General features: G+C 46.9%; 1 pseudogene; it reads left to right on the top strand.

Moving 5' to 3' along the window:
- The first annotated feature begins 223 nt into the window (after positions 1–223).
- Positions 224–1,081, top strand: LOC123943267 (annotated as a pseudogene).
- The last annotated feature ends 19,986 nt before the right edge of the window (positions 1,082–21,067 follow it).

Here is a 21,067-nt window from a genome sequence, read left to right as displayed (position 1 = left end):
ATGCTTTAAAAAAATATATTAAAGAAGCTCTTGGAGCAGCTGTGTGGCCTACACAGTTTCCATGGAGACTGAAGATGGTTTCCTGACGGACATGGCTGACATTCACCCCCACCACTGGAAATTCTGTTACTATGTTACCTGTTTCCTGTTGGAACTCTTTATATTTCTGTAGAAAACTCTCCTGTTACCATATCCAACAGTGAATCTAGTCCTAGACGTGGTGATGTTTCTCCTTTATCTTGGAGTTGAAGGAGTTCAACTATTTTTTTAAATTATTTATTTCTTTTCAGTGTAACAGAACTCATTGTTTATGTACCACACCCAGTGCTCCATGCAATACATGCCCTCCGTAATACCCACCACCTGGCTCCCCCAACCTCCCACCTCCTGCCCCTTCAAAACCCTCAGGTTGTTTTTCAGAGTCCATAGTCTCCCACGGTTCATCTCCCCTTCCAATTTCCCTCAACTCCCTTCTCCTCTCCATCTCCCCATGTCCTCCATGTTCTCTGTTATGCTCCACAAATAAGTGAAACCATATGATAATTGACTCTCTCTGCTTGACTTATTTCACTCAGCATAATCTCTTCCAGTCCCATCCATGTTGCTACAAAAGTTGGGTATTCATCCTTTCTGATGGAGGCATAATACTCCATAGTATATATAGACCACATCTTCCTTATCCATTCGTCTGTTGAAGGGCATCTTGGTTCCTTCCACAGTTTGGCAACCATGGCCATTGCTGTTATAAACATTGGGGTATAGATGGCCCTTCTTTTCACCACAAGGAATTCGACTATTTTTTTGGAACAAAGGGAAACCTCCACCAACAGAAGATGCCACTTGGTGTTAGCATGGCCTTGACCTTCCCATCTGTCACAGTGGCCTCCTATTATCTGCCACAGACCTATGTGCTCTGCCAGAAGCCATCATGAGCGGCATCTCGCTCTTCTTCTGTGGCTCAGAGCTGCTGCTTGAGGAGTTCACCCTGATGGCTTTCTCCAGTATGAACCAGATTGGAAGTACAAACATTTCATTCAGCAGCCCTCCACGGGATGAGACCACAGATGTTTCCGCTCTTTAACCACACCAGTGAGAACTGGTGGGTCAGGCTGTCCTGGGAAAGGTTCCACTCTTCTTTGGCACAGACATTTGGGCAACAAACTGAGCAGAAGGTCACTGGGCATCATCTTCTGGACCAGGACCATCAGCCTTCAGCCTGAGAGACTGTTTCACATTCAGTGTTGGGAGGAACAAGGTTGTCCCATCCTGGCCCTTCTCAAAAGCAGTTCCCTGCTGCCCTCAAGTTCTCTTTTATCATCGGGGCCAGAGCATCTTGTCCAGACCGTGGAAGCACCTTGGGCTTCCAGCAGGACCGGAGCGGCTTACTCCCCGTGCGTGCTGTGCATACCTGTCCCATGAGCTCAGAGAGCCTCGGGACGCTCTGCTCCCGGAGTAAAGAAAAAGCCTCTCACCTCAGTCCTCAGAGACCGAGCTCCAGAGCCTTTTTAGTAACTCCTAATGTTATTTTTCTACCCTCATCATGAAACAAACATTATTTTATAATAAATGTGTCTTTTCTGTCAAAAAAAAAAAAAAGATGGACTTTCTCTGTGACTCTGAGTAGGTGTCTAAGTAGACCTAAGTTTATTAGATTAAATGAGTGGTTCTGGGGCACCTGGGTGGCTCAGTGGGTTAAAACCTCTGCCTTCAGCTCAGGTCATGATCCCAGGGTCCTGGGATCGAGCCCCGCATCAGGCTCTCTGCTCGGCAGAGAGCATGCTTCCTCCTCTCTCTCTGCCTGCCTCTCTGCCTGCTTGTGATCCCGGTCTGTCAAATAAATAAATAAATAAATAAAATCTAAAAAAAACCCAAAACATTGGTTCTCACATTTGGCAATGTCTGGAGAGCAGAGTTAGCCTCATGGGTGTCTACATCGCACAGCTGAATGGGGCACCCAAATTAGGAGGGCCCAAGCCCCGCACTTGATTTAATGCTCCTCTGGCGAGTCAAGGTCAGGGATGCCACTCAACAGCCTAGAACACGAAGGTCAGCCCCACAGCTCAGCAAAATGTATCGAAATGTCCGCAGTGCCAGGATGGAGAAATCCTGGGTCTGACCTTATGAAATGGCCGAAAATCTGCCATCTCTGATGGGCACATAAAGTCACGGGGTACGGTGCTGCCTCGTGGAACTCTCCTTTACATCTTTATAAGATTTATTTTGTCAAAATATTTACAGACCAGAAAACAGGTCCTCTCACAATCTGTGCATTTCTGACTTCTCTTCGTTCACCACAAAGAAGCCTCTTTAAATCTGCCCCCGATTTGTGCCCTCGTGTCTTTATTTGTCTGTCATGGTTTTTGTAGGAAAGTAACACACACAAGTGCCACTGATATTCAAGGTTCTGAAACAGTCTAGTTAACAGGGATGGTCCTGCCTGTCCTGTCCCCCGACCCCATTCTCCTTCTCAGAGCAAACCTGTTGTTGGTCACTTTTTCATCTGTCCCCACAGATGTTTTTAAAATGGGGCATTCTCCACACACAGTTTTCTCCCGTTTTCCTTGGGGTGTCTCTTACCCGCCCATCTAAAACATTCACCAGCGGTCCCCTGTGCCTGGTCCAATCCTGCTTTGCTTCCCATTTCTCGGGGGCCACCTACGTCAGTAATGGGGACTGCAAACGTTCCAGAGTCTTCCCTCCAGCAGCTCTGCCTCCTTATTAGATTCCCTCCTGCCCCCCTTTTGAAGTCCTGGCTGAATAAAAAAATAACATTCATTTTCCATTTCCTAATTTCTCCCCCTCGGTGCTCTTTGTCACAGAATGTATTATTGCTCTATTTAAGTTCTGTTGGGACCCAGCGCCTGTCAACGTTGTTGAACAGAATAAAAAGCTCTTGAGCCTGAACCAGGCCAAACCTATACATAGACTTGACCCTCATTTCTGTTCCAAGAAGAGCAGGAAAGAGTCTGATGTTGAAGGCTCTGACTTCCCTCTGATCGATTCCGACTTGCAGGGGGAAGGAGGGGCCTCCTCTCTCCGTGCGTGTGAGCGCGAGTGCATGGCACCACACATCTGCTCATAAATTATTAATCCCACCTTTGAATCAAAAAGGGGGAAAGACAAGCAAAAGCAACCCGAAAAGCATAAGCAGGCAGAGAACTCCAATTCAAGAGAACGATTAATTATTTAGAGGTATTTAACCACTGTCTTGATTCAAGGGCAACATTTCTCGCTGGGAGAAGTGAGAAGTCTGCAGGAAAATGTGGCTCCGGCCCCAGCCAGCAGCAGATGGCTGCTGAGAGGACAGCAGGTCCCAGGGAATCTGCCTTATGTTTCCTTCCTGACCTCCCATCTCCCACAGCCGCCACACTCTGTCTCCCAGGGGGAAGGCAGCGGGCTCCGGTTTCCCCTGGCCCTCCAAGGAGATGAGAATGAGGTGCCCTGGGAGTGGTTGTCCCGACTGATGTCTGGGAGGTGGCAGCTCGGTGACAGAGAGAAGGCTGCACCTCACCCTTACAGATGGGGAAGTGTGGCCTCAGAAACCCAGGGGGGTCTGGCATTCACGTCCCCCAGGCACTGCTATCCTCAAGCTCCAAGGTGACTGGTGGAGAGGATGGGGAGGCAGGATCTGGGGATGCTTGTCCAATCCCCAGTGCGACAAGTGGGTGGCTTGAAGGAAGGCCTTCCACCGGCTCCCCTGGCTTACCTTGTTCTGCTTCCCAGTGCTACGACCATTTTGTCCTTCCAGGCACCGATGGGTTTGTCCTGGTTGTGACCACATTCCTGTCTGAATGAATGCCTTGAGATGGGCATGTTAGGGAGACAGGTGCAGGCTAAGCTAGGAGCCAAAGGATGGCACGTGTGCTTTCGGAATGATGAAGTAGCCTCAGGATCGAGTCCCCAGACTCCTTGCCCTCGAAAAGCCTGTACGGCTTTGGGGGGGAGAGGGACGGTGGTAATAAAAGACACATAAAATAGAATGTACCGTTTTTACCCAATTTACCAGTGTTAACCATTTCGAAGCATATAGTTCAGTGGCATTAAGTGCATTCACACTGTCGTGGAATCTTCACCACCATCCGTCTCCAGAACGTTCTCATCATCCCAAACTGCTCCCCATTCTCCCCTCCCCCAACCCCTGGCAACCACCATCCTTCCTGCCTCTGTGGATGGGACTACTCCAGGCGCCTCAGACAAGCGGAATTATACAGCATTTGTCTTGTCGCAACTGGCTTATTTCACTTAGCATAATGACCTTGGGGTCCATCCCTGCTGCTGCAGCATGGGGCAGGACCTCATTTTTGGAACATTCTGCTAAAAGTCTCATCTTCTAACTGGGACGAGTGTAGACTCTGGAGTTCCTAGAAAGGAGGCCTTTAACCAAACCTAGAGTAAGTCTCCCAGCTCCTGTAATACCTATTTCCTTGTTGGTTAATCAGATTCTACAGGGCATATTCAGGGAAGCATACAGCATGAGCCAGTCATGCTTCCTGTGATAGTTCACAAATCATGTCCAACGCCCTCCAGAATGCTGTGTGCATAGAAGTTATTACTGCCTAGATGAGCCGATGAATGAATGCATGATCCTCCTATGTCTTGAGCTGACCTGTTCGAGTGCTGTATTAGTCACGGCCTCCAGAGAAATGGAACCGGATATATACAAGCAGATTTATTTTAAGAAATTGGCTCACATGATTGTGGGGGCTAGCAAAAAATTTGCTGGGGAGGCCAACAGGCTGGAAACTCAAGCAGGGTTTCTACGTTTCAGTGTGGAGGCAGAACGCCTTCTTATCCCTAAACCCGTCTTTCCTCTCAGTGGCCTTCAACTGGTTGGATAAGGCCCACCCACATCATGAAAGACACTTTCTTTGAAGTCAACTGACTAAAAAAAAGTAAATAAATAAAATCAACTGACTGCAAATGTTAATAATGTCTAAAAAATACCCTGGACCAGTGTTTGAGCAAACTGGGCACCATAACCTAGCCAAGTGAACACGCGAAATGAACTATCACAAACAATACCTCCCGAATCTAGAGATTTATAAAAATGCAAGTTACTATGGATACTCCTAAAGGGGAGGAAAACAAGGATGTTAAAGATGGACAACTATTAATAATAAGATTACTATGAGCTCGTAATCACAAAGTCTGAAGTTGGGATGTTGTTTCTATTTATATCCTGCTTGCTTAGAGAAAATATTTGAAGAATCAGAGTCAAGAGCAAAAACCCAGAAATTGTCAAGAGAACTGAAATCGAGCTTCACTAAATGTTCACTCTAGTAGGTAATAAAATCATATATTATTTTATGTTTACTAACTCAGGATTTTGGAACTCAGAAAATCTCAATTGGGAAACCACTGTTTCATATTCGCAAAATCCAGGACTAGAGAGATGAATTTAGAAAATGTCACACCCTATGAAGCCATAGGCCTCAGCCACTCTGCAACCAGTCCACACATTCAAATTAACCCTGCATACCAGGCTTTCTGCCAGACACCTTGCTAGGTACTGGAAACACATGCCGGACTTTTTAAAATCACTACCATCACAATGATATTTTAAGTATGTAACTATTATCCCAGTTTTCCAGAAGAAAGTATTGAGTTGTAGAGCATAAGGGATTTGCCTGTGGTCACAAAGCTACCAGACCAGTTACTGGAATCAAACCCAGCCAGCAGGGGCCTGAGTATGTGTCCCTGTCCATCATATGCTACTGTTTACAGTAGGGAAAATAAAAGCATATGCAAAGGTTTTCAGGGTTGGCTTTTTTACTGTTAGGAAGGACAATATGAGACAAGAGTCTTAGAACGTGCCTGGCGGTTACGCAGCTAAGACAGGTGAGCAGAGAAGTGGGGTACACATAGATCCAGATTTTGTGGGGCCTGAGGCTCGTGTCATCTGGGGAGTGTCTTGGGGTGCCTGGGCTGCTCAGTGGGTTAAGCCTCTGCCTTCAGCTCAGGTCATGATCTCAGAGTCCTGGGATAGAGCCCCGCATCAGGCTCTCTGCTCAGCAGGGAGCCTGCTTCCCCCTCTCTCTTTGCCTGCCTCTCTGCCTACTTGTGATCTCTGTCAAATAAATGAATAAAATCTCAAAAAAAAATCTGGGGAGTGTCTTTCAGATACAAAGTTAAGAACACAAAATTAGGTGTCAAAATGAATATTCACTTAGCACAAGAAACACCACACTGCAAATTTTTAAAAAGTTGATGAAATACTGCAAACATTACACGATTGGAAAAAAAAAGAAAGAAAGAAAGAAAGAGACACAATCATTTCATTCACGATCTGCCTGATTCACCTCTGCAAGACTTTTCTCCCTATATATTTGTCCTGCCCACTCTTCGATGCCCCATCCTCTAACAATGCCGTATTTTTTACAGAGAAAATGGATAATGTTGTCCTTCCTCTCCCATGGTGGATAGAAATTTTATTTTTATTCTTAACAGTTTAGAACAAATTCTTTGCACTTCCCGCTAATTTCTAGGGCAGCCATGTAAATTTCAGGATTGTTGTCAAAACTGAGAAAAACCTCCGAAGGTTTATATATGAGCTGTGAGATTTCAGGGTATTCCAAGTTTTCCTGGGCGGTGACTCATCTTGCTGTCCTCAAATTCTCTGAATTGATGAAACTCATAAGCCACTTTGCTGTCGATGTCCTCATTATAGCATGTGTTTTAAGTTTAAATTATATTGTTGATATCTGTGTTTGCGGGCGAATCAGCAAGAAACTTCAATCTTTTCCCGATGTGTTCAAATGTTTGACTCCTCTCAGTTAACTAATCTAGTTATCAAAAAAATATGAGGGCTTAGTCATCACTTCCAATAGAAAGAGAATATCTTTCTCTTAATGAATTTCTACCTTCGACATATCTTTAAAATTTTTTCACAATTCTTTAATGTTGGAATGATTTCTATCTATTTCATGGTTTTTTAAATCGCATTTTGTATATAATCCGTTAATTTGCTCTCAGCTCTTTTTTGTTTGGTTTCACATTATTATTTTATATTAGTTCACTGGAGTAGAGTGGACCACAGTGTTACATTCATTTTGGGCGTACAACATAGGAATCCAATTTCTGTATACTTACGCCGCTCTCAGTTCTTTAATCAATTTAAAGAGGACACAATAGGTTCATTTTCATCCAAATTAGGAGTCTGTGATTTCTCACTTCTTTTATTGATGTGTTCCAAAGCATCCTTCCAAATTCTAAGAAAAATGCATTTTGAAGGTCTATCAACTTTTTTGCGTAAGCTTTGAATGCTTCTCATTTATGTTTGATCTCCTCTTCCAAGTCTTCGAAAATATATTTTGGAACTCTCAACACATCCTACACTGCAAGGCTCGAAAAGCTTCATCGTGCGCAGACATTCCCATGACACTTTAACTCCTTAAAGAAGAAATCCAAGCTTAGCCAACCTGAAAAGAAAACATGTAACAGATAAAACATACAAAGTAGTCAACAACTTTAGGTATGGCAGGGGCAGTGGGGGACAAGGACAGGACATGCCCAAGGTGTCTCCTGATTGCAATGAAAATATTTCATTTTTGCAAACTGACAAAAAGTTACGACTGTCCAAACACATTGGCCTCCTCCCAGACCTCAGAAGGACCCTGAAATAGAATCTGCAAGGTGGAGAGGAGGTATCACGACAAGGATGAGATAAGGCAAGACAGGGTGCAGGGGACCGTGGGCAGATGAGCTTGCGGAGCAAGGGCAGCTCAAGGTCACTGAGAAAGGTTGCACTGTGGATGATGTGGATGTGGAGATGCTCTGGAGGGTTTAGTGTTTCTTTCAAATGTATAGGGGAAGGGAGAATGGGAAGTTAGCTTTCAATGGGTACAGAGAGTGAGCTGGGAAGGTGCAGAAGTTCTGGAGATGGACGGTGGTGATAACTGCACAACAATGTGAATGTGCTTAACCATCCACTTAAGAACGGCTACAATGGTCAATTTCATGTTATGTATGTTTCATCACCAAAATACATTTTAACACAAAAACATTTTCACATTTTAACAGTTTTTTTAATTGAGCTCATCATAGATTCACGGTTATAATAATATGGAAAATTTTCTGGGGTGTCTGGCTGGCTCCAGTCAGTAGAGCATGCAACTCCTGATCTCGGTTGTGAGTTCGAGCCCCAAGCTGGGTATAAAGATTACTTAAAAAAAAAATCTTTTTGTAATCTAAAAAAAAATTAAAAAAGGAAAAAAATCTTATACTTTACCTATTGCAAAGTTTGTCCCCTGGTAATTCTTTGTAAGACTCTGGTACAATATCACAGCCAGGATATTTACAATAGTACAATTAATGTATTCTGACTCCCCCATTCTACTTGTACGTGTGTGTGTGTGTGTGTGTCTATGCAATTTTATTGCCCGTGTGGGTTTGGGTATCTGTCACCATAGTGAAGCTAGGACAGTCCCACCACAGGGATCCTTCATGCTGCCCTTTTATTATCACGTCCACACCCTCCAGCCCTGCTCCCCAACACAAACCCCTGTCCTCCATTTACAAAATGCTTTCATTTCAAGAATGGTATGTGAATGGAATCATACCTTCATCTCACTCATACAGAACTTCTTGTTTGTTCTTTTTCACCCAGCATCATTTCCTGGAGATGCATCCAATCTAATACAGGTCTCAGCGGTTGGCTCCTTCTCGTTCCTGGGTACCACTCCGTGGCGCGGATGTGTTCCAGTTTGCTTAACCACCTCTTATTAAAGGACATCTGGCCTATGGTGGACAGTTTGGGACTATTACGAACAAAGCTGCCCTGAACATTTGAGGATAGGGCTCTGGGTGAGCATGAGTTTTTATTCCTCTGGGGTAAGTGCTCAGAAATGCCCTTGCTGGGTTGTTTTTTTTTTTTTAAGTAACTGCCCATCGGTTTTCCAGAGGGTTTTCCAGAATGTGTTTGTCAGCTCTGGTCCATTCTACATTCCCACCCACAACGTATGAGCGATGTAGCTCGGCTGCATCCTCAGCAGCATTTGGTGATGCCCCTGGTTTTATGTTGGCCATCCTGAAAGGTGTGCAGTGATGTCTCCTGATTCCGATGTGCCTTTCCCTAGTGACGACTGATGCTGAGCCTCTTTTCATGGGGTGGGTGTGTTAAGCACGGGAGTGGGGTGGCAAAATGGACACTTCTGAAAGGTCGCTGTTGGAAGGGTTTCCCACAGTCCTTGGTGACGGCCACTGGGGGCCTGAGCCGGGCCTTGGAAGCCAATGGACAGAGAGGGGTGGGCTTGGAGGATTCCAGAAAAGCTTTAGGAAATAAAATAGGCCAAACATGAGAACTAGTGAGACAAGGGGAGGAGACTTCCTGCTGAGGAAGACAGAGGAATCCAGAATAGAATTCGGTCTGGCAATGTTGAGGTTTGTCTACGAAACATCCTGGTAGCTCAGAGCATTTGGATATGAGTGTTCAAAATCAGGACTGAACCTGGGCTGAAGACATGGATTTGTCAGCTCCCAATTTCCTCCACTAAACTTCGCAGGGGAGGGACCTGATTTTTTGAACTTCTAGTTTACTGGTTCCCCTGGTAGGCCAGGACCCTGGGCGTCTGGGGACCGCTGCAGAGGACCCAGAAATCCACACGCACACCAAGCATTTCCAGGAGCACATGACTCCCCTCACACACCTAAGTGTTATTTTTCAGTTATATGTAGATTGGGTTATCATTTCACAGATCTGTTTACAAAATGTAATTTTAGATTTTTCCATTATGACTACTTTTCAGTAAGGTAAGAAAATCTCTCGAGCTGGTGTAAGAGCGTGCAGAATGTTTAATCATCTAGAAGTGGCCGTGACAGGGCGCCTGGGTGGCTCAGTGGGTTAAGGCCTCTGCCTTAGGCTCAGGTCATGATCCCGGGGTGCTGGGATCGGGTCCTGCATCGGGCTCTCTGCTCAGCAGGGAGCCTGCTTCCTCCTCTGCCTGCCTCTCTGCCTGCTTGTGATCTCTCTCTGTCAAATAAATAAAATCTTAAAAAAAAAAAAAAAACAGAAGTGGCCGTGACTTCTGGCTAGTTGTCTCCCTGGGGACAAGGGGTCTCCACTGCTCTGAAGTCCCTGCCCTTGGGGTTCCTCGATATTCTTTCAATGAAGGCGACCTTCCACCTGCTGCCCGGGGAGACTCCCTGCCCTTCCGCCTGCCCCCAGGCTTTCCCACCAGTTCCTCTGTAGGTAACAGGCGGCTGTAGACCTTCCTGTTGAACTTGAGAATCCCCCTCCCCAGACGACGCCTTGCAGAAGCCCACCTGCCCTAGGGCTGATCCCCTCTGAGCTGTGCCTGGCCCCCCTCCGTGCCCCACTCAGCCCTCTGGGGAAAATGTTGCCAGCTGTGCCCCCCAGGGGCTTTTCCCCACACTTGCTGGGAGATCTCCTTGGCTGCCTTTATAAAGATGGTAGAATCGTATTTCCTAAGCTCTTCTGTTCTCCAAAAGTACAACCCCCTCACTCCACCCCTACCACTTCCCCACCTCTGTAGTATGAAAACAAGCTACGCCACCAAGACGGGCAGAAGAGCAAATCATGGGGTTTCCGCAGGACGGACTCGGCGCCCCGAAGCACCGGGCCGTGCCTGTCCACGTATAATATAGCACGCACTGGACTTGGCCGAAACACAGTGACTATGGAGTCCAGCCTTGCCTCTGGCATCTCATAAAACGGCTGCTTAAATATAATTGCAAAGAAATTGAGGTTCTCTTTGGGAGGGATGGGGAGGGGGAAGGAAAAGCGAGCTTGGCATGCTCTATTGCAATCACTGAGTCTTTGTGACACGGAAGCCGTAGGTCAGATCCAAGATCTTAACTGCAGACCGGAGGGAATTGTTCTCCCGGGAATGCGACACTGGGCTCTTATCTTGTCATGATACCCCTGAAGTCTCCTGTACTGAGAATTAGCAAAGATGATGACGCGGGGGTAGCAAGGGGACCCCTGCCTGCGGTCCTTCTGCAACCGTTTCACTGATTCTGTTTTCCAGCTCTGGCTGCCGAAAGCTTTATCGTGCTTTTCCAACAATGGGAAAAATTGGGAAGCTTCGATTTACTTATATTTGTCTTGATGCCTTATTTTTGGAGTTTTCTAAAATTAAAAAAATCCAACGTCCAGACCCTGGTTATTTAAAAACAGGCAAGTTAACTTCCGCTGCATAAAATTTCCCTGGAGGCCCTGAGATTCCTAAAGTGAAGCCATCTGAGGAAGCTGGGAGGTAGGGAAGGAAAGGGAGAGAGTCATCGAGAAGACACTGCTCTTATTTTGCTTCCTCGGTTTTCCTTCCAGAATCTTCTCGGGCCTGTGATCCAAGGACCTCGCACCCCCGCCACACACCCCGTGCCACCCCCCCACAGCTGTGCCAGCCCAGGGGCCCACCTGAATTTGGCATCACTGCCCCCTCCCCCGAGTGATGCTGGAGATGCCCCAGTTCTCACCCTGGGTAAGGAAAAGGCCTTCTCGGCAACTGAAATGAGGCGGTATCATTCTTTTGAGGCTTAATGCAAGAAGTCCCCCAGGCTTCCCGTTAACACAGAATTTCGTAGGCACAATTACATGGAGAGCCTCTCCCTGAAATCACTAGAGCCAATGATTTGGGGAGTTCACAGATTTTTAGGGGGAAAAATGGAGAAATACGTATGCATCTGCTAGCTCTTTGTTGTGTCAAGAAAGGATATTTTTATTCTTCTAAGATTTTTAATTTATTTACTTGACAGAGAGATCACAAGTAGGCAGAGAGGCAGGCAGAGAGAGATGGGGGGAAGCAGGCTCCCTGTCGAGCAAGGAGCCCGATGTGGGACTCGATCCAGGACCCTGCGATCATGATCCGAGCCGAAAACAGAGGCTTAACCCACTAGCCACCCCTAGAAAAGAAAGGATATTTTTAAAAGAACTACTTTCTGCTAGTACTTTTTAAGAAAAAGCACTTGAACTTGGGCACAAATATACACAAACACACACATACAGAAAGAGAAACCCTCCCAAGTAAGAAAGAGCCCAGCAGTTGACAATGAACCTCAAGCTTTCTGAAAAGCCAACCACTGTTCCAGAAGCCTGGTTTGGAGTACCAGTCCCCTCCCTCTGCTGTTTGCAGGGACCCAGGCTACATCTCCATCATCGCTCAGCAAAGAGCAGTGGGTTCGAGCCCCCCGATGTTCTGCTGGGAGCTTCTCTGGGAAACGTATATAAGAGCATATTGGCTCCCCTGAAAGCCATCCCCTCCCTGGAGAAAGAGCAGAGGCATGAAAGACAGATGACCAAATGTCATGGCCGTTACTTACTCTTTAAGGATGGGTTTCCCAGGTCAGTTTAAGTCTGAAGCTTTGACTTCAGGCGTGACAGAGGCCTGGCCCAAAGGGCAGCCTGCTCTGCGGTATAGCCAGTTCCTGAATCCACTGTGCAAGGAAGGCTGCCTGCTTTCATCTTACCGCCAAGCCTCAGTCACTCCAAAAGCCCCACAAAGACCCAGTAAGGCATCACTAGACCCCACGTAGTCTGCGCTGGATGCCCATCGGATCGCTGCGTATGCGGCTCCGCACAGACCTGCAGAATGGAGAAACGGAAGCCTTTGTTCCAATGAAGGTGCTGATGCCACAACTTTGAGCCAGGAGGGAGGGCCCCATGTCATTCCCAAGGGGGGACACACCCTGACCCGGGTTATATCATCCTGGCCTCTTAGTCACTGTTGGCTTTTCTTTGCAAAGGCACGTTTCGGGCATTGCTTCCAGCAGCATCAGTGATAGCCAATTTATATTCTAATGGGAGGAAGGACAGGGCCTCTCGGGAGCTTGGCGGGCCAGGCCAGAATCAATTTCCCTCCTCCTTGCAAGTGCTCTCCCACCTGAACGTGTGCCTCTGAGGACACACGAGGAAAAAGATCACCGAGAAACAGCACTTGCAGATGAGGCTCATTCTGAAAAGGGACAAGCTGGTGAACAGGCCACCAGGAAAAGACAAAAGACAGAAATACGAAGGGCGGATAAATAGATGTAAAATATTGAACAGGACTGGTAACTTTTTAAAAATGTGAACTGAAACAGTGAGATTCAGTGAGTGATACAGTGAGTGTAGGTTTAGTGTATCCAATTGGCAAAATAATGTTACAGTCGATCTTGTGTCCTAGGGTCCGAGGAAGCTGACCCCATAGAAGGAATACAAACAATGTCCATTTTTCTAGAAGTCAGTTTTTCTCTACTTAGCAAACCTCAGAAAACTGCCTATCTTCCATCACGACACCTGCACAAATGCATTCTAGGAAATAATGACGAATGCACAGAGATGTCCTTATGTAAGGATGGTCTTTAAATACCCCAACAGAGGGGCGCCTGGGTGGCTCAGTTGTAAGCGTCTGCCTTCAGCTCAGGTCATGATTCCAGGGTCCTGGGATTGAGCCCAGCTTCAGGCTCCCTGCTCGGCAGGAAGCCTGCTTCTCCCTCTCCCTCTGCTGCCCCCCTGATGTGTTCCCTCTCTCGCTGTGTCTCTCTCTGTCAAATAAGTAAATGAAATCTTTAAAAAATAAAAATAAAAAATAATAAATACCCCAACAGCAGGAGTTGATGAAATTAGTTATGGTATACCTAAGTGATGGAACAGTGGACGCTTACAGGATAACAGGATGGTAGTTGTGTATTTGCTGAAAAGGAAAGCAGTTCAAAATATACTGTTACATTGTGAAAGAGTTTCAGGCATAGTAAACATAAGAACACCTGGGTGGTTCAGTCGTTAAGCATCCGACTCCTGGTTTGGGCTCAAGTCATGATCTCAGGGTCATGAGATCCAGCCCCGTGTCGGGCTCTGTACTCACAACATGGAGTCTACTTGTCCCTTTCCCTCTGTTCCTCCCCCCACTTCCACGTGCTCTCGCTCTCTCAAATAAATAAATAATCTTTTAAAAAAATAATAGCGAGTGTATTTTTTTTTGCTTAATTCATCATTTCAATCAATAAATATTACTAAGCAAGAAGAATGCATCAAAGACCAAGACAGATAGCTCCCCACTCATAAAGATTGCATTTATTGTGGTGATGGGGCCTGGGGATTGGACAACAATAAAAAGTCAGTGAGACAATTATTGTAGTGTGAAACTGCTAGGCAGGGAATTAAAGTAGGGGACATAACAGAGATGTTTCTGAATTTTAAACTGAGATCTGAATAAGAGAAGGAGAAAGGAGTAAGAGTGGTCCAGGCATCAAAAAACAGCTTGTGCAAAGGTCCTGAGGCAGGACTGAGCTTTAGATGACATGGTTAGATCTAGCCGGACCATGTAGCTAAAGCCAAGTGAAGGAGGGACAGTATGGTAGAGAAAGACAGAGAGGGGGTTGGAGCGGGATCATGTGGGGTTTGCTAAACCAGTGTAAGGAGCTGGGAATTTATTCTACGCGCTATGGGAAGAACTGCAGGTCTCAAACGGGAGGTATGATCTCATCAGTGTTACTAAACTTCATGCTGGCTGCTGTGTGCAAGAATGAATTTAAGAGCCAAGGATGGAGGCAGGGAAACAGGTCACTGGGGCTGCTGCAATCGTCCATGCCAGGCTTCAGGGTGGCTTGGACCAGAGGGGCAAGTGGCAGTGGAGAGAAATGGATATAGTCACGATTTATTGCGGAGTCAGTACCAGCAGTATTTGCTAGTGGATGGGTGACTCGGAGGACTTCCCCTCGTCCCTACTGTTCCAGATGCTTCCAGCTCCACTTCCCTGCCAAGGTTCATCCTTACCCCCTGCCTTTGGGTTTTGTGGGATGATCGGCCCCGTAAACTAAATCTTCCTCTCCTCAAACTACCTTCAGCTGCTTTTCATTCCTTGCAAGGGAGGCCATCGAGCACCTGCTGTGGTACAATCCTCCCAACAGTCCTGTAAGGAGGGCACAGCCATGGGAATAGGCAAAGCTCAGAGAGATGAGGTGGCCTGCCCAGTTCAGAATGGCAGAGTGAGGATTCAAACCCAGGACTTCGGTCAGGGTCCAGAGCAAGCACGTCCTCCTCTCCACCATGCTGGATCACTGAGATGTACCTAGCTGCTAGCTGACCAGCAAATTCAGCCAGTTAAGCACCAAAATCTCAGCTCCCTCGTTGCACAGAAGGAGAACAATGGCCGCCTAACCACACTAATTTCCCAGCCTCCCTTGCAGCTGGTATGGACATTCCACTTTCTCCAGTGGAGTCTTAGAGGACATGAAGAGTGAGGCTCCTCCACACCCTTTCTCCTTCCTGCAGGCTGCAAGCTGAACTTGGCAGTGTGCCAGCTTCAAGAGGCAGATCGCAGTAAGTCTTTGTGGGGGTTGCAGAATAATGACTCAGAAGGAGCCTGAATCCCTGAATGACCACATGGCCCTGAGCCTGCCTCCAGGCTGGAAAGCCCACCTGGCCTGGGTGTGTGAGAGAGAAAGGATAGAAACTCTAATCTTTAAGTCATACCATTGCCAGGTCTCTTGGTACAGTGTTCCAGCCTCATGTTAATTGATGCATCACCTCGACACCATCCATATATTTTAAATACCAGTGGCCTCTGTTGTTGAACACTAATTTAGCCCCTCAAACAGTACCTCCGGACAATGCATAGATCTTTGAGTTTCCCCACTCCTATCCATGGCTGAACGTGTCTAGTCTGTGGAACAGAGTCAATGCCTCATGCACTCCCAGGAGTACCTTCAAAACCCAGTTGAGGTGTGCCCGCGTGGCTCAGTCCGTTGGGCATCCGAATATTTTTTTTCTTAAGAATTTTTATTTTATTTGACAGAGATCACAAGTAGGCACAGAGGCAGGCAGAGAGAGGGGTAAGCAGGCTCCCTGCTGAGCACAGAGCCCGATGCGGGGCTCGATCCCAAAATCCTGAGATCATGATCTGAGCCGAAAGCAGAGGCTTAAGCCACTGAGCCACCCAGGCGCCCCAGGCATCTTAATCTTGATTTTGGCTCAGGTCGTGATCTCAGAGTCATGAAATTCAGCCTCACGTTGGGCTCCAGGTTCAGTGAGGACTGTCTGCTTGAGATTCTTTCTCTGTGTGCCCCCTTGCACACACCCCTCTCTCTAAAATAAATAAATCTTAAAAAACAATAAATACATAAAGCCCAGTTTAAGTTGGAAACCAAAATCAACAAGACCTCCATCTCCACGCATGAGAAATTTTTTACATACAATTATTTATAAAAATATTTGAAGTGTTACATTCTTTCTAGATAAATGCTTAACAATTGATAAAACAAAACTTAACAATCCTGCAATCTAATGTTAAATCTTCTGGGAAAAGACCAATTTATTATCATTATTACTATTATTATTATTATTGAACTGGGTTTGTCCCAGAAAGACCAGCTTCTGGGGAGCATGGGATCTGGCTTTCATACGTGAATAAATCATTTTACTTTTCAAAACCGGGGTAGGTTTGTCAGGGAGCAAGCCAAAACCCTAGTCGATCATGATGACAATTTATTTATATCAGACTGTGCGCTTCTTCCCACAGGGTCCAAATTTAGAGACCAACGTTAAGTTCCCCAGAAATAGGTGTGACTCAGTTACTTCCTGGTAAGGTCCACTGAACACTAAAATAAACCCAGTATCTCCCTGCGCTTCTCCATGGTTCACAAGCGTGACAAAGCTCTCCGGGGTCCACTAGGAAACCAGTCCGCTTGCAGAGCTTGCCCTGCGGACACTGGATGCTTTTGGCTGGAGTGACAATACAGTCATACTCCACCAGCTTCCGCAGCACTGCGGAAAGGGGGTACAAGCCTGTTCCCCAGAGTGGCGAGTGAAGGTGTTTCCATAAGGCCATCAGGAAAGATGGAGAAAGGACAGTAAGGAAAAGAGGGGCCACATGCTTAGTAGTGAGAAACGTACCAGTTTGGGATTCAGACGGATGCGGATTCCAATCCTGATTCTACTACATGTTCCTCGACTCACGTCACTTCTTTAAACCTCAGTTCCCTGAAAGACACCCACGTCAAAGAGCGTCATGAGGACTGAGGAAGTATCTATAGCACATAGAGAATGTTCTGGCAGACTTGGCACTGAGCCAGTGACTGCAAAAACAAAACCCAAGCCGATCCTGCCTCGAGATAAAGAAGTCAGCAAGCCTGCCTTCTTTGCCAAGTCGCCATGAAAGAACGCAGCATGCCAGCTGGCCTCAAGGTTTCTAAATTGTCAAGGACCGGCTTCTGTGGGCGCTCTTGTGGGGCGGGTGGGTATGCTCGCTGACCACATCCCAGCTGTTCTCCTGCAACTGTGGCTGCTCAAACCTTCCAACTATTCTCATGGCTAACCCAGCCAGCGAAGCACAGTCAAGGCCTCATGGGAAAGTCTGCGTTCCCGTCACCTTCTTCTGCTGTCCAAATTCATGAACAACAATGAAGGACTGCTTTACGTGCTTTCTGCTCCTGAGGCTGGTCATCCACTTTCTTAACAACAACAAAGTGCAAAACCAAAAACCAAACCAAACCAAAAAATCCTTCACGTGCCTTGATTATGGTCCTTACCGTTAGACAGTGAACAACTGGCCTATAGGAAAAAAAGCTATAAAAAGCAACAGTGAATTCATTAGGCCCTTTTTTTTTTTTCCATGATGGGCACGGGCATGGGATTTTTGGCCTCAACCCATGTCCATGATATCAAATATGGAAAACCAAGTCATGCTCTCAGGATGGTTTTGAGGCTCCCTCCCATGCTGAGCCCATGACGGTCGGTCTGATGGCCATCCACACCTACTCCTTCCAAGCTTGTCCTCATGACTTCCCAGTCTCTGTAACGAGCACTCACTCCCTCTGATACTGTGACACCCCTCCAGCTCCCAATGAAGCATGTGGGTCTTCCATCAGCCCCCTACCTCCCTGAACACTCCACATCTTGAGTCATGCTCTTGGTAACCTCATACCAAGACTCTTAGGACCTTTTGCAGGTCTCCCACCTCCTATGTCTCCAAACCGTCTTCCACTGACCAACCAAAAGTGAAGCTTTATCTCCATCCTTCCTCCGCTCAATAACCTTCGATGACTCCCTATTACTCATTCTGCAACCAACGTTTTCCACGATACAGCCCTCGACCCCCTTCCCTATCACATCTCTCCTCCAGGACCCAAATTCCCACTAGATTTAATCACTCCTTATTGAACTTACTGACCTTTTCCCATCTCCATGCCTTTTTCATGTGATTCTTCTCCCTGGAATTCTCACCTTCCTTCCCATGCATCCACACACTAAACTCAAATCCATCTATCAGAGATCATCTCGAGGGAGACCTCTTCTGTGAAGACTTTCCCAATCCTTCCAACTAGCAATAAATACACCTACCTTCTAAATCCCATGACCTTGAATTTGCACTTAACTTTCCTTCTGTCTCTTGTTCCCCTCTACCTTGCAGTGCCAAACCCTAAGTGTCCATGGGGGCTTTTGAGCACGGTCTGGTGGGAAGGGAAGGTGGGGAGATGGGCCTTCAAGCCACACTTGCAAAAGCATTGGTGTTACTACAATGAGATGGGAAGAGAGATCAGATGGCCCAGGCACACACAATCCCCCACACACGCCACGCAGCCATGGAGACCTTCTCAGCCTTCTTTCCCATCTCGCGCTAGACTGCAAGTGTCTAAAGGGGAGAGGCTGTTTTCCTTAAGTAAATGCCTGCTGCAGGGTTGAGCACGACCCCAGCTGTGGAGAGCTCCTGGATTTATAACAAGCAGATAATGCCTGAGACACGTCCAGCCTGCACAGCTTCTTCCAGTCCGTGCTGAACAAACAAGTCTCCAGCACCCATTCCCTCCTGACGTCTTACTGAGGCCAAGTGTGGGACAGCCAGTCCCTCCTTCTTTAACAGGCTCCTAAGAGAGCTTCTGACCTGCTTCTCCTATAAGCTGCCCGTCTACTTTTGAAACTGCATTTAGGGGTGCCTGGGTGGCTCAGTGGGTTAAGCCTCTGCCTTCGGCTCAGATCATGATCCCAGGATTCTGGGATCGAACCCCGCATCGGGCTCTCTGTTCGGCAGGGAGCCTGCTTCCTCCTCCTCTCTCTCTCTGCCTGCCTCTCTGCCTACTTGTGATCTCTCTCTCTCTCTCTCTCCCTGTCTGTCTGTCAAATGAATAAATAAAATCTTAAAAAAAAAAAAAGAAACTGCATTTTCCCAGGAACCCATAACGGGGTGATCCCCCCCATCCAAAGGGACAGCCCCCAATGCCAGCCCTGAGTGAAGAATCCTGCCAATTCACTTTGCATTGTTTTGTCAGCTGGGAAGAATCCCTTCATGGGTTTCACCAGGAATCCACCTTCCCAGGGTACCCGCTCGGCCCGCAGCCGCCACCCCTCGTTTGAAGCAGCCAGAGACAGCAAATTGTCCCCACGCCCTGGTAGCACCCTCTTTCCCTGCACTGGGTGTGGGGTCTCCTTCCTCCTGCTCGAGCCCAGAGGCCCCACTGATGCTGCACCCTTTTCTGCAGGCGAAAGCTCTCTGCACAAAGTCGGGGCTTCCAGAAGGGGAATAGAAGGGGAGCCAGCCACTGCACATATCTCTTATTTAAAAAGAGAGAGAGAAGGAGGGAGAGAGGGAGGGAGAGAAGGAAAAAGAGAAGAGGAAACAGTGGCCAAGACAGGATGGGAACCCCAGCTCTCCCGTTCTCCTATACAAATATGAGTCCAGATTCTAACCTCTCCCTTGGCAACTGTGCACGGAGGACAAGAGAGAAACGAACACAGACATGACTCTTGCTCTGAGTTAGACCCTCACTTCCTTCACTTCCCCTACCCCTTGTTTCTTCATGGCCTTTTTTTCTTATTTTTTTCTTATTTTTTTAGCACTCGAACCCAGGTTAGCCTATTTCCTGTTCCTATTTTTAAGGAATTCAGGCTCTCTGCCGCAAAGAAAGACAAGCATTCCCTGGAGCTTTCTATTAGGAATGTTTCTAGATTGTTCGTTGAAAGCATGTACATTTGTTAATTCGTGGCCTAAACACACCCCACGGCCTCATTTAACTCTGAGCACTCATGTGTGCATTGCGACTACCTACGCATGGTTCCAACTTAATCAAATACTTAATGAGCAGCATTAATATTCGTTGTCTTCTCCATGGGAGCCTCTGCTCATCAAGGTAAATAATGGTTGGTTGTCTCCACAGCCTGTGGCTGAGCTAAGAATTATCTGTCCTTTCTTGAGACAGTGAAACTGTTGGTCCCCCAAGATGGGAAAACCCTGCTGGGTACTTTCCAACGGCTTCATTTTAAAACGAGATGTTTCCACTTAACAGATCCTTTGCCAACATCAACGTCAAGCAATCTGGAAGAGCAATAAGAGATCCACCATCATCTGGATGATGGTCATTCAGAGATCCTTGTAGTGTTCCATCATGTGCCAGACACTGGAGATCGGATGAGGACCTGTCCTTGCGATGCTCACAGTCTGGTGGGAGAGACCTGCTTATGGAAAGGTCAGCCTACCGAACACATAATTACAGAGTGAGATAAGGGTTTGTCAGGAAAGGCACGGGGTGCTGGGAGAGCCATTTCTTAAAGAACAGATTCCAGAGTTGAGCTGAAATGAGAACAGGGGAAGAGATCAGTTATTCACCAACCATTAGGTCTGCAGTGCACGCGCACACGTACGCACACACGCGTGCGCACACACACACACACAGCAAAACTCCTGTATTTATACCTAAAGAAACTGAGGCCCAGCAGAGCTAAATGTCTTGCCCAAGGTCAGAACTAATTATAGAAAGCGCCCATCCCAATATCTAATCCCTTCCTGCTAAATCACATGGATTTTATGTACATCCCCACCATAGATTATTTCAATACACTTGGCCAATAAAACGCAGAACATTGAGTTAAACCCACATCCCTCGAGACCACAAGCATAAATAACGATCGTGTTCTAATGCGGAGGATACCTTTTCATTGTGCAAATCCGAATTCTCATCGTATCAAAATCCAAGACAGCTTGTTTTCAGGAGGAACGGGAAGGTCATAACCGTGTCTCAAATGCACTGGCAAATCTCTCTAACCGTGCAATGCTAATTTGGGCGTGAGCCGTGTGTTTAGGCTGACTTCATGCCCCAGCTGGGGTTTCAGATTTGCACACGGCATTGGGTGGCTCTGTGC

The sequence above is a fragment of the Meles meles genome, chromosome 6 (genome assembly GCF_922984935.1).
Source record: "Meles meles chromosome 6, mMelMel3.1 paternal haplotype, whole genome shotgun sequence".
NCBI lineage: Eukaryota > Metazoa > Chordata > Mammalia > Carnivora > Mustelidae > Meles > Meles meles.
This window is presented reverse-complemented; position numbering and strand designations above follow the sequence as displayed.